Source organism: Centroberyx affinis, unplaced genomic scaffold (genome assembly GCF_046629955.1).
Source record: "Centroberyx affinis isolate AG114_WGS23_722 - 3 ecotype Tasmania unplaced genomic scaffold, CSIRO-AGI_Caff_v1 ptg001995l_1, whole genome shotgun sequence".
Classification (NCBI taxonomy): Eukaryota; Metazoa; Chordata; class Actinopteri; order Beryciformes; family Berycidae; genus Centroberyx; species Centroberyx affinis.
In genome coordinates this window covers 8,520-20,364 of record NW_027280339.1, presented here as the reverse complement: position 1 = coordinate 20,364, position 11,845 = coordinate 8,520, and positions in this window count along the sequence as shown.

Below are 11,845 nucleotides of genomic sequence, written 5' to 3'. Positions count from 1 at the left end.
CACCCCTGTCTTCGTCTTTCACATGCACTCTGAAATTTTCAGATTGAGGAGGAATTCCGAAGGATCTGCCTGAAGCCATTTCAGTCCACATTCATGGTGAAGTTGGACCATTACACAATTTGCATAAACTTGCATTCAGTCAGGAACACTTTAGTCACAAGATAAAACCATTAATTGCAACTAAAGGTAATACAGTTATGATTGGCGGATATGGCCCTGCTGTAGCAGCTCCCTGCTTACCCAGCAAGCATGCTGAAGGTATAGCAGGGGCGCCATGCAAATCCCCCCATGGAAGAATACAGAGCAGAGCCGGAGCAGCAACACTCAGCAGTGTTGACACTTAAGAGCCACCGTCGGCTCGACTGCATAGACTATAACAGGTGGAGGCTGGGGAGGTGGAGGTAAAGCTTTACCAAGCAGCAGAGTGTGCAGCAGTTGTGAAGCAGGAATCAGTGTAGGAGGAGGCCATTTAAATAGACCGCCTTGTTATGAGAATGGATTATGATTGGTGTGCGTGGTGATCAGCTGGTAGATGACTAGCAACGTGTGACGTCCGTGTCCTGCATGAACTAACGCGATGCTTCATTTCAGTCAGGAACAATTTAGTCACAAGATAAAACCATTAATTGCAACTAAAGGTAATACAGTTATGATTGGCGGATATGGCCCTGCTGTAGCAGCTCCCTGCTTACCCAGCAAGCATGCTGAAGGTATAGCAGGGGCGCCATGCAAATCCCCCAAACCACAGAACCATATGCCAAACATAACTGGTGCAGACGATTCTTAGTAAGTTACCAGCTGATCAATAATAGAAAGATCAATGTGTAGCAACAAGCTTGTTGCAGACCTCAAGCAGTGGCACCAGACGATGCTGTTGCTGACCTCTGCTAAGTTGTAAGTCAGATTTACAGAGAAGAGATACACGCGTGCATCCTGAAGGAGGCCATCCTACAGTTATGTGAAATGTCTATGTGTAGCAGCAAGCCTGCTGCAGACCTCAGAAATTCATTATATTAAAGAACAAGGATGCAAGATACACCTTGAAAGAGGTCGTACTACGGTTATGTGAAATATCTATGTGAGCAGCAAGCCTGCTGCAGACCTCAGCTATCACGTACTGCTTCTTGGGAGGGATGCAGGCATGCATCCCGTGTGAGGTCATACTACCTAAATCAGAGCAGTGAAACCCAGTCAACCACCTTATGCAGCATCTCTTATGACATATGCAATTTATTGATGACGGCAATAGTATCAATTAGGCTGTATGCACTCATGCTTTGAGCTGAGACAATATCAAGAGTCCAGTCGAATATAAGGGAGAGATTCTTTAAGGAGCGCAAAAAATCCCCCAAAACAAAATTGCTTCTCACTAAAATGAGCTGCATTTAACTATTTCTGACTCATGTAAAGCAACAAGCAATTGTAGTACAACCTTACAATCCCAGCTAAGCAGCAGCATGTCAGCATTATGCTTCAATACACAGCAACACTGAATCGAAAATGGAGCTCAGCCAGCCAGCCATAATGATGCACGCTTGCACCATGATAAGAGCAAATATTCAATGCAAATACTCAGCTTAGGTGAAGTGGAGCAATGGGAACTACAACTCCCAGCATCCTTATTGGCGTCATGACGTCATTGCTTGCGATGAAATTCCATGGGAATGCCCTGGTCCGCGGTGGGGTCTAATGGCCGTTGACGCTGGCAGAAAAGACCGGTTTCCAGGCTTGAAGCGGACATTCACGACCGAGTGAGAGCTGGATATTATGACCGGCCGTCTGCTCGTAATCAGAGTTCGGACTCTCGCTCCTTTGCGCGAGTTGCGGCGGGATGAGTCGCGCAAATGCCATTCTTTCCTGGACAATGCCTTCTTGAAGCGGTATTATAAGACTGTAGTTTGCGAGATAGGAGCTCCGACAGCGGGTTTGGAGGCCGATGGTGCTGCCTCTGGAGATTCTTCATCTGACGAAAATGAGACATCTTGAGCCCGAGAAATCAGCGCGACCAGCGGCAACTTGTAGCAGGTAGGAGCAGCAGCATGACCAGTAACAGCAGCAGTAGCATAAAGCTTTACCAAGCAGCAGAGTGTGCAGCAGTTGTGAAGCAGGAATCAGTGTAGGAGGAGGCCATTTAAATAGACCGCCTTGTTATGAGACTGGATTATGATTGGTGTGCGTGGTGATCAGCTGGTAGATGACTAGCAACGCGTGACATCCGTGTCCTGCATGAACTAACGCGATGCTTCATATAGTGGACATGCACACGTACATGCACTGATTACATCATTATGGTATGTAGGGGAAAAAACACTCTACTCTGAGAACAAAGAACAAAAGAACAGTGTGTTATTCATATAAAACACAGTATTCATTTTATTTCTTACATTCCTCCCTTTTGTCACAGAGAGACAACCAAGATTAAAATAAAATAACGCTAGATTCATCCTAATCTATGAATGCGTCACTTATTTAGTGAGGAAAACATTACTTCTAAGAGTTACAAGCAAGCTTCAATCACTATGGATAATGGATATGTTGTCTTCAACCCATGAGCTTTACACTCAGTAGAGGGTCACCACTCTGGAGAGGTTACTAGCACATACGATGCAGAGTGGTTTCTTGTCGTTCTTCAGAGAGCTGCTTCGTCGTCGTCACTATCATCCTAGAGGACAGATGCATTTTGCAGAGTGGGAGAGACGGGAAAAAGAGCAGCAGCTTCAGCTGCAGCATCAGCAACAGCATTTCCCTGTGAAACTGGATCAACACTGAAGGATGAGAGAATGGACAGCATGTGGTACATGAACAGTTAAAGGACACATAACAACAATGTCAGCAGTTGCAATGACAGCTTCAGTAGCTGCAGCAACAGACCTGAGGCACAGGACCATTGCTTTTTCAGTCGTAGACAGGTGTTTAGAGAAATAGCCAACAGGACGTTGCTTGTCACCATGGGACTGAGTCAAAACACCTGACATAAACCCATCTCATTCAGAGACAAACAGATTGAAGGGTTTGTTGTGGTCAGGAAGTCTTAAGCAGGGAGAACTAGAAAGAGCAAATTTCAAGTCAATAAATGTCAGCCTCAGTAGTCCAAGTCAGGGGGTCAGTCATGGCCAAATGTTTACCACTGAACGTGATATCATACAGTGGTTGAGATATCTCTGCATAATCATGTATCCATGGGCAGCAGTAGCATACAAGACCCAAAAACGACATCATTTGCTGTTCTATTCAAGGTTTTGGTACCTCCGAGATTGCTGTAACGCATTTGGGACCAAGTTTACGACTGTCAGGTGTGACTATATGTCCTAAATAGCGTACGGACTGTGAAACCAGCTGGATTTTGTCTTTTGAGATCTTGTGTCCGTTCTCTGCTAAGAAACAGAAAAGGGAGACAGTGTCTGTTTTGCAGGCCTGCTCAGAGGGGGAACACAACAAAAGATCATCTACATACTGTATCAATGTACTGCCACAAGGGGGTTCCCAACCTGAGAGGTTCTCAACTACAGCCAGAGCAAACAGAGTCGGCCTGCTTGAGAAACCCTGAGGCATACGGGTCCACGCGTAGTGCTTACCATTAAAGGTAAAGGCAAATCAGAACTGGGAGTCAGGGTCCACAGGAATGCTGAAAAAAGCATTTACCAGGTCAATCACAGTAAACCAACAAGAATCAGATGGGACTTGAGACATTAGATTTACCACATTTGGTACTGTGGGCGCTGGGTGTTGCACAGCGTCATTTACAGCTCTCAAATCCTGAACAGGTGTCCAACCACCATTTGGCTTTCTAATAGGCAGAGGAGGGGTGTTGCAAGGAGAATGAGGGCATTCATAGTTTTCATATTATGTTTTCATACAGCCAAAATCAAATTTGCTAGTAGCCCATAGTGTAGGTGGAACTATGGAAATCATATTCTTTTCTTCAGTTGTTAACTCTTACAAATGTGGGAGTATGTGAACAAGAACATCCCCATCTACATGCTTTGTGAGATCCCAGAAATAGCCATCATGAGTTGTCATAGTAAAAATACCTAGTGTTTGAGGAGAGAATAATGCCATCCGGACTGCAGTACATATTTATTCCCAAAGCACACATGAGATCACGCCCCAACAAATTAACTGAACAGAAATCTGTCAGTAAGAAAGGATGATCTCCTGTGTAATCACCATAATTGACAGAAAGTTCAGAAACCGGTTCTAACACCGGGACTCCTGACGAGCCAACTGTTTTAAGAAATTTTGTTGATTTGGGTGCATTTGGGAGTAATTTGGACTGCACAACGGAAACATCAGCACCAGAGTTGACCAAATAGGGCACCACATATTTCCCACTTTCAAACTTAATTTAGCTGCTTCCTGTTTCTGTGGGTCTAATTTAGTATATTGACCATAAGTTATGATAGGGTCAGTGTCTGTCTGTTCATCTGAGCTATACTGTATACCTATCTGACCTGTCCCCGCTGTCTCCTATGGGCTAGCCGACTGGAATCCTGGAGCATTCACAGACAGTCCTGAGGGGGGTGCATATGGCCAGGATCCATCAGGTGCATTCTCACGTCTTTGTGGGCCAGACTGGCGATTTGACGGACAGTCACAAGCTATATGGCCATACCCTTTACAGTTGTAGCACTCCAGGCGTTGCTGGTTAGACGGCTGTGTGGGTGGTTGTCTTCCATAGCCTCTTCCTCCACGTCCTCGTCCTCTACCGTGTCCTCTGCGTCCTCCAGCCTGTTGATAAAACTCTGCTCGGTGTCAGTCTGGTTCCTTTCACTGTGGAGGACATGAACCCTGACTTCGCTGAGGGGTTTGGTTTCCCAGGCGATGCACGTAGCCGCAGTTTGGCTCTTCAGAGTTGAATGGAGACCTTGTATCGATGCATTCTTCAGCTGGTTGTCGTAGGCATCATTATCCTGGTCAACACCAGAATGGGCAGGAAACACGGGTTCCATTCTAGCACGATAATCAGTGGCAGACTCACCATCATTCTGCTTGGTCCTGTAGATTTCAGGCCAACTGGTACACAGGGAAAAAGCGGTTTTCACGGCAAAGTAGAGCTCATCCATCTGGTCTCTGTATTCCTGGTAGCCTGGATCGTAGTTTGTGTTCCAGCTCGCTGGCTTGATGTTCTGCCATCTTAACAGAAAAAACCTATGGCATACTACTTCTACCTTTGCCAATGTAGGGTTATACATTGTCAACAACTGTTTCATTGCAATCTCCCATTTCTCACCTCCAGTTTTGTGGGGGTCCAGCAATTCTTTGGCTACTTCCTTCAGTTCATCAGGTTGCCATGGCCTGTAGACCAATACATGCGGCTGCCAGAAGCCTTGACTTCCATCTGCAGGTTCTGGTTGCAGATTCGGGACACCGAATCACCGGGTCACCGTGTCTGTCTCCTTCTTAGCTGACATGCTGCGAGTCGAGGGAAAGAGGTGGAGCCTGCATAGAAAGGAGGGGGTGATGAGGCTTCCTCCTTCTTGAGATCAGACCCTCCCATTCCCTGTAAAGATGGATAGAATCCAGTGGGTGGTGGAGGTGGGACCTGAGATGTAGGAGGGACTGAGGCTGCTGCCTGCAGGGCCGCATCATCATCATCATCATCAGTCACATCACACCCATTTCCTGAGGATGGAGCTGTGCAGGATAGAGCATACGGGGGAGGCAGGTCCCTATCTCTGTCCCTACTTTTCTTTTTCTTCCTTCTGATATTCACTTCCTTTGTCTCCTTTGAAAGCATCACAATAGCTGTGGACTTTGCTGCTTTAGCCTCTGCTTCTCGCTCCCACTTTTGGAACGCATGCCAATTCACCTTCTCTTTCCATTTTTTCTTCTCCTGCTCTTCTCTTTCGTCTAACATTGTCCTACATCTAGTTAAACAGTTTATGCTCAGATTGCCTTTTATGGGGGTTTATTGGGGTTGGTCTAATTCTCTTAATGTGTTTCCCATCTCACTCTCAGTTGTGGTTTATCCCTAGACAAGAACCAGTATGAGGTTGGTGTGGCCACCTTTTTTTTCTTTTTCACCACCCTGGATGAGTGGACCATACAATAATATCCATACAATAATATCTCCCATAACCATAGCTAGCCATAGTTAGGATAAAACCCTCAAGATGACTGAAAGAGGGAAAAATCAGAAAATGAGGCAATATACACTCAATAATCATTCCCTTGCAACACATGACATTATTACATGTAAAAACAGAATCAAAGAAATAAAGTGTTGATCCCTTTCATGACCAACTCAGTAATTCAGTATGACTAAATGGATTTTTAAATTTAGTGATTTTAGATTTTAAACTTAATCAAACCCCATGATTACAATCAAAAAGATAAAACTTAAACTCGTAAAGATTAAACTTAAACCTAGAATTTAATCAATAATTACCATTATATCCAAACTTAGACTAGGATTTAATCAATAACTACCTTCATATCAATCAATGAGATGTAATCAATAACTACCTTCATAGTAATCAATGAGTACCTTAACGACTTGCAGACTGTCAGTACCAGACAACCACAAGTCAAAAGGGGGAGCTGTAGGATCGACACTGTGTGATGTCAGAAGTGACATGACGTGAAAATGACTTGAACAATGTGCAGAAAATTACCATCACACCGATCTTGGATCTGGATAGTAAAATTAAGTTACTCTGAATTAAATCAAAAGATAAGTGAACGTCAGGGAGGTGGAAGATCTCTGTAGTTTTCATTGTACTTCATCACCAGTCATATTCTCAGGTGGCAATACTCCAATGTAAATAGAACACAAATACATATTTTTCATTTAGATCAACTGCTTATCATAATGCAACATACAGGCATACAATGTTAAAAGCGTTCTCTTAATTGGATGTGTACCTTTTTAGTGAATATAAATATTCTATAATTTTTACCTCTTTCCCCTACTTGAATGGAACTACGTTATTAACCCCACCCTCCACAAACCTCTCCTACAGACTCAGGAGGAAGTGGCTGCACACAACTCCTCCCATTTACGTGACAACAAGCCTTTGCTATTTTGGATAGTGCAGATAAGGCAGCAATCACATATTGCCTATGCTGTTGGAGAAAAGAGAAGTCAACATATGTTGAGTTCACAAACCTCCAGGTGCCCGGCCAAGCAAGAGAGGTTGCCAGAGCTTTATGAGACTGATGAGTTCAATCAGTTCTTCTTCTATTCTTCCCTGGCGAGGCTGAGCCAGTTGTTGCCTCACCAATTTGGGCCTCCTGATATAGTGCTGCACTATGAACATGTGTGTCTATTCCATGTACCACCTGCCCTTTTATTAAATATTTTTTTTACTATAAAAACTCATATATGAATGCTGTATAAGTGCTTTATTTTAGTATCATATTAAATGTGATGTTACCTTTTCATTCTTTTATTATTATTTTTTTTTGGCACTACGAATTTGGAGGCTTGCTTCCTATACGGATCGTTTTGATTCTCGTAGCCCTTTTCTTTGATCCATGTATTAATGGTCTTAACATCTGTCTTTGTCATGACACCCTTGTCTTGAAGCTGGTTGAACCAGTACTGTACCATCTTTATACAGTGTTGTGGAAAACTTTGTTTAAAAATGGCAAGCCTGGTTTTACTCATCTCGTTGTCCTGAAAGTTGTTGAAGTTCTTGGTGCTATCCAAATCAGATTGGACGTTTGAACCACAGATTATCCATTTGAACGTGCCCACAACATCATCCTGGCTTATGGCAGTAGCCACGCTCATTCGTAACAATTTTGATTTTGTACTGAGACACTCTTGATGTACCTCTTTTGGCACACCAACAGTTGGAAGTTCAAGGCCATGATATCTGTACACATCAGGAATCAGGTTGTTATCCAGAGGAGATGAGACTGTTGCCACTTCAAGCATCGCTGTAGCTAATTTGCTGTTCTGGTTCAGTTTTCTAGCTTCCAATATACTACTCACTGGTGGTTGGTGATCTGCATTGATGAATTGTCCAATTCCTGGATTTTGAACGTAATATTTTTTCCAATCTGCGTAGCGTTCTATTCTTCCAACCTCTATCTGTAGCTGCTCTTTGGTTTCTTCTATGATATTTTTTCCTACAGCTCCCTCTGCCATATACCACTCTCCTCCTCTGATTGCTTCAGTCCACACTTTGCGCTTGATGAAAGGCTCCCATTGGCCCGGGTGTCTGAGGAGAGTTTCGGCCTCCACAGATCGGAGGCGATGTGCATCCAAAGCAATCTCTTCATTACTGGCCTCTGGTTTCATGCCTCGCGCCAAAGCGTGAAACAGGCAGCTCTTGCCTTCACTGGCTATGCTCACTCTCTGGTTATTGATGTGCACATCGTAATGGCCCTCTGGGTATTGGTCACTCTTTGGTCTGTAGATCAGTGTCACAGTTTGACCGGCAGGTTTAGTGCTTGGGTTCACCTCCTGCATTTTGGTAAGTTTGCCATGGCTGTCCTCTGTTAGGATTACAACCTTAGTGCCAGTGGTTTCTGACAGGACTCTGATATCGAGAATGGTACCTGCCGTTGTGGGGTTCATGATCTTTTCAGCATGTGAGTGTGAGTGTTTTCCTGCCTCTCCTGCAAGTTTAGGTTTAGAATTTGTGTCTATAGTCATGTATGCAATGTATCTGTTGTTCTGTCCAGCTCTGAGTTTTTCCTCTGTTCTGTCAGTATTTAAGCCAGTTCTTACATATTGGCCAATGATGCCATTTACTTGGTCTTGGACACAAGAAACAATGTGACTGGAGAACTTCTGGTGGAACACTTCTACCAAAGCATTGGCCAATAAAGAACTGATGGTGTCGGCTAAATCCCGCTTGAATTCTTTCAGCATCTCAGTGTCTGAAGCAGACAGCTCATTTACCTGCACTTTCTTTGAAAAACCTTTTTGTTTTTTAAATTTAGTCAGCTGTTCATGTAGATTTGAGAAAAACTTGCTGGAGAGGCTGAGCACTGCACTGAGGGCGTCTCCTGCCAGTGACGCCATGTGGATGATTTGGATGGCTGTCAGAATGAAAAATGTTTTTCCTTTGGCCTCTGCTTTAGCACTGTCAATCACTGTGGTGATGGATGAGTTAAGCTTGTTCTGCCAGCTGAGGGCTGCAGAGAATGGCTGTACTGCAATGTTGCTTAACTCTCTGAAAATGGCCAGCAGTTCACTCTTTCTGTTCTTGTCCTGCAGGAGATCAGAAAATTGTTGTTTGTCCTCAAGGTGTGAAAGTATAATGGAGTCTACTAATGCAGCCAAGGGTTCTTTTTCCATGTTAGATTTGACATCGTCAACAATTCCATTTTTCACATCATTTTCAATGCGGTTTAGTATTTTTGTCAGTATTGCCTCTTCTGCCTTCCCAAATCCATAGGTAATGATTTTCTCTACCACTTTTTTACCAGTATATTTTACTGCATTCTTCATATTTGTCGTTGCAACAACACTTAAACCGTCTTTAGCCTGTCTGGACAGAAATGTGGGCATCGACTTCAGCTGTTTGCCAAAACCCTTAACTAACGTTTTACAAGCTTTGAATCCCTTTGCCATCAGCTTTCCAATTCCAAACGACATAAGAGATGTTCCAATTGAAATGGCTTTTTCTATAGCCCATGCTTTCCAGCTGAATTCTCCTGTCACCATAGACTTTATGCAATTGATGCAGTCTGATATTCCTTCTGTGATGAGACCCATGCCGACTTGAGCAAATGTACCAAACGTAAATGCAGTGAGCAATGCCCCTCCAACAATCTGTAACACTCCGAGACCAAACCCCAGCAGAGCCTCCCATGGGAAACGAGGCTCTTCTTCCACAGAAAAGACATATTTCAGACCTTGACTGTAGAGATTGTCAACCTCCTCTTGGAGATCTTCATCAGCACTCGACACCAGGGAGAAAATTTGTGATTTATTGGCCTTTGCATCCCTTCCTCTGTCTTTTATTTCCTCCAACTTTTGGATGGCCTCACTGATGTTTTTATCAAAGTAACTTAACATGCTGCACTTGGTTGTGAACTGTTTTTCAAGGCTGGTTGGGTTGCTGTTGGCTGAGTTTGGAGAGGACATTTTTACCAACTGCAGACAGAGCATGGATTCCTCACTGAGGTACTTCAGAGACTCCTGTGCCTTCCTTAGATCATCTCTGGCCTTACTGAGGTAATCTGCCTTCTGCTGCTTTATACTGCAGTACGCATGATTGTAAAAAGCTATGGCTGCCCAACTTTCATCTTGTGTCATGGCTTTTTCAAATAGCCTGCTGCTGACGTCCCATTGTTTTTCATTCAGTGCAATATTCCCAAACTTGATGTAGTGATAAATGCTGGAGCAAGGTGAAGTCTGACTTTGAGACTGACTTTTCGCTCGAGACAAATCATCTTTCAAGCTCTTTTGCAGTTTATTTCTTTTCAGCTGGTCAATTTCTTCTGATTTAGTTTGTAGCCATATTCCCCAGAATTCATCCATGACAGCAACAACAGCTCTTCTTTCAACTTCATCTGTGTTCCTGTGGATGTCTTGAAGAGTTTTGCAGTACTCTGAAAACAGATCTTCCCGCAGTCTCAACTCAGCGATGTCGTTGGTCATGTGATTTATCTTTTCTGCTGCAAGTCTATCCCTTGTGCTCTTGGCTTCCTCCAGAGAAGACACTGTCCCGAAGGACTGCTGCAGTTGATCTGTGGACACAATTACCTGAGCAGATCCAGGTTTGCCTTTGCGTGCTGTTCGGCCAAAAGCCTGGAGTTCTACTCTTGTGTTCTCAGAAAGGAAGGAGAGGATCACAAATAATCCTCCATTGTTGTTCACCTCTTTGGAAACTTTGATGTCTGTGCCACGCCCAGCAAGGTTTGTGGCAACAATGACATCACCAGGAAACAGTTCCTTATCTGTTTTGCTTAAACTGTCTTTGTCACTGCGGCAGTAGAGAATGATTTCACCTGGGATGCTGCTTTTCAGCTCTTCATAGATCTCTTTGGCTTTGTTGATAGTTTCACAGATCACCAGGGCTGCTCTTCCATTTCTGTATGGATTTGGGGAAATTTGATCCATAACCACACGTTTTATTTCAGATTTCCACTCTTCAGCTGATATCTTCAGAGTACCTTTGACCTCAAATAACTTCTTCCTGTTGAATGTTGGCATTTTGCAGGCAGAGAGATTTGGATATAGGTCCTGCAAAAACAGAATGTCTGTTTTGCTCCCAAGTGTTCCTGTTGTTCCATATATTTTCCCATGGTACTTTCCAAAAAAGGAGATGTTAGAAGCATAGTTTGTCACTGTTGAAATTGTGCTCAGTTTGATTTGGTGTTTAATCTCAACAAACTGCTGCAGACCATCACCCCATTTCTTATTCAGTTCTACAATACCAGTGGATCTGAAGTCCACTGGACAGACACTGTCATTTTCTACAACATATTCCCGTCCTTGCTTCAGTCTCATTGCCAGAAATGCATTCTGGACCCACACTGACACTTTCTTCTCTATCAGATTTTTCAGGAATCCTGGGATGCTGATTTTGTCATTATTGTTTGTACACGGGGTGTACTGAATCTTCTTTGATATTAATTCTGCAATGAGCTTGATGAGGATTTCTTCTGAATCATAGAGAGGACAACACAAGCCTTCTTCCAAAACAAGGAATGAAAGGTCTGGAATGTCCTGGTTGCTGTATGGGCTGGGCTTTCTAAGACAGAGCAATCCGTTGTCGTCTAAAGTGTAAACAGTAAAACCATAAGGGACATAGTGCTCAATTTCTTGGAAAAAATCCACCATAGCATCCTGACTTACAGTTTTCAGTTTTGTAAGAAGTTCATCTTTTTCACTTCTATAGAAATCCTCTGTAAATCCTTTTGGCACAATGTTGGATTCTTC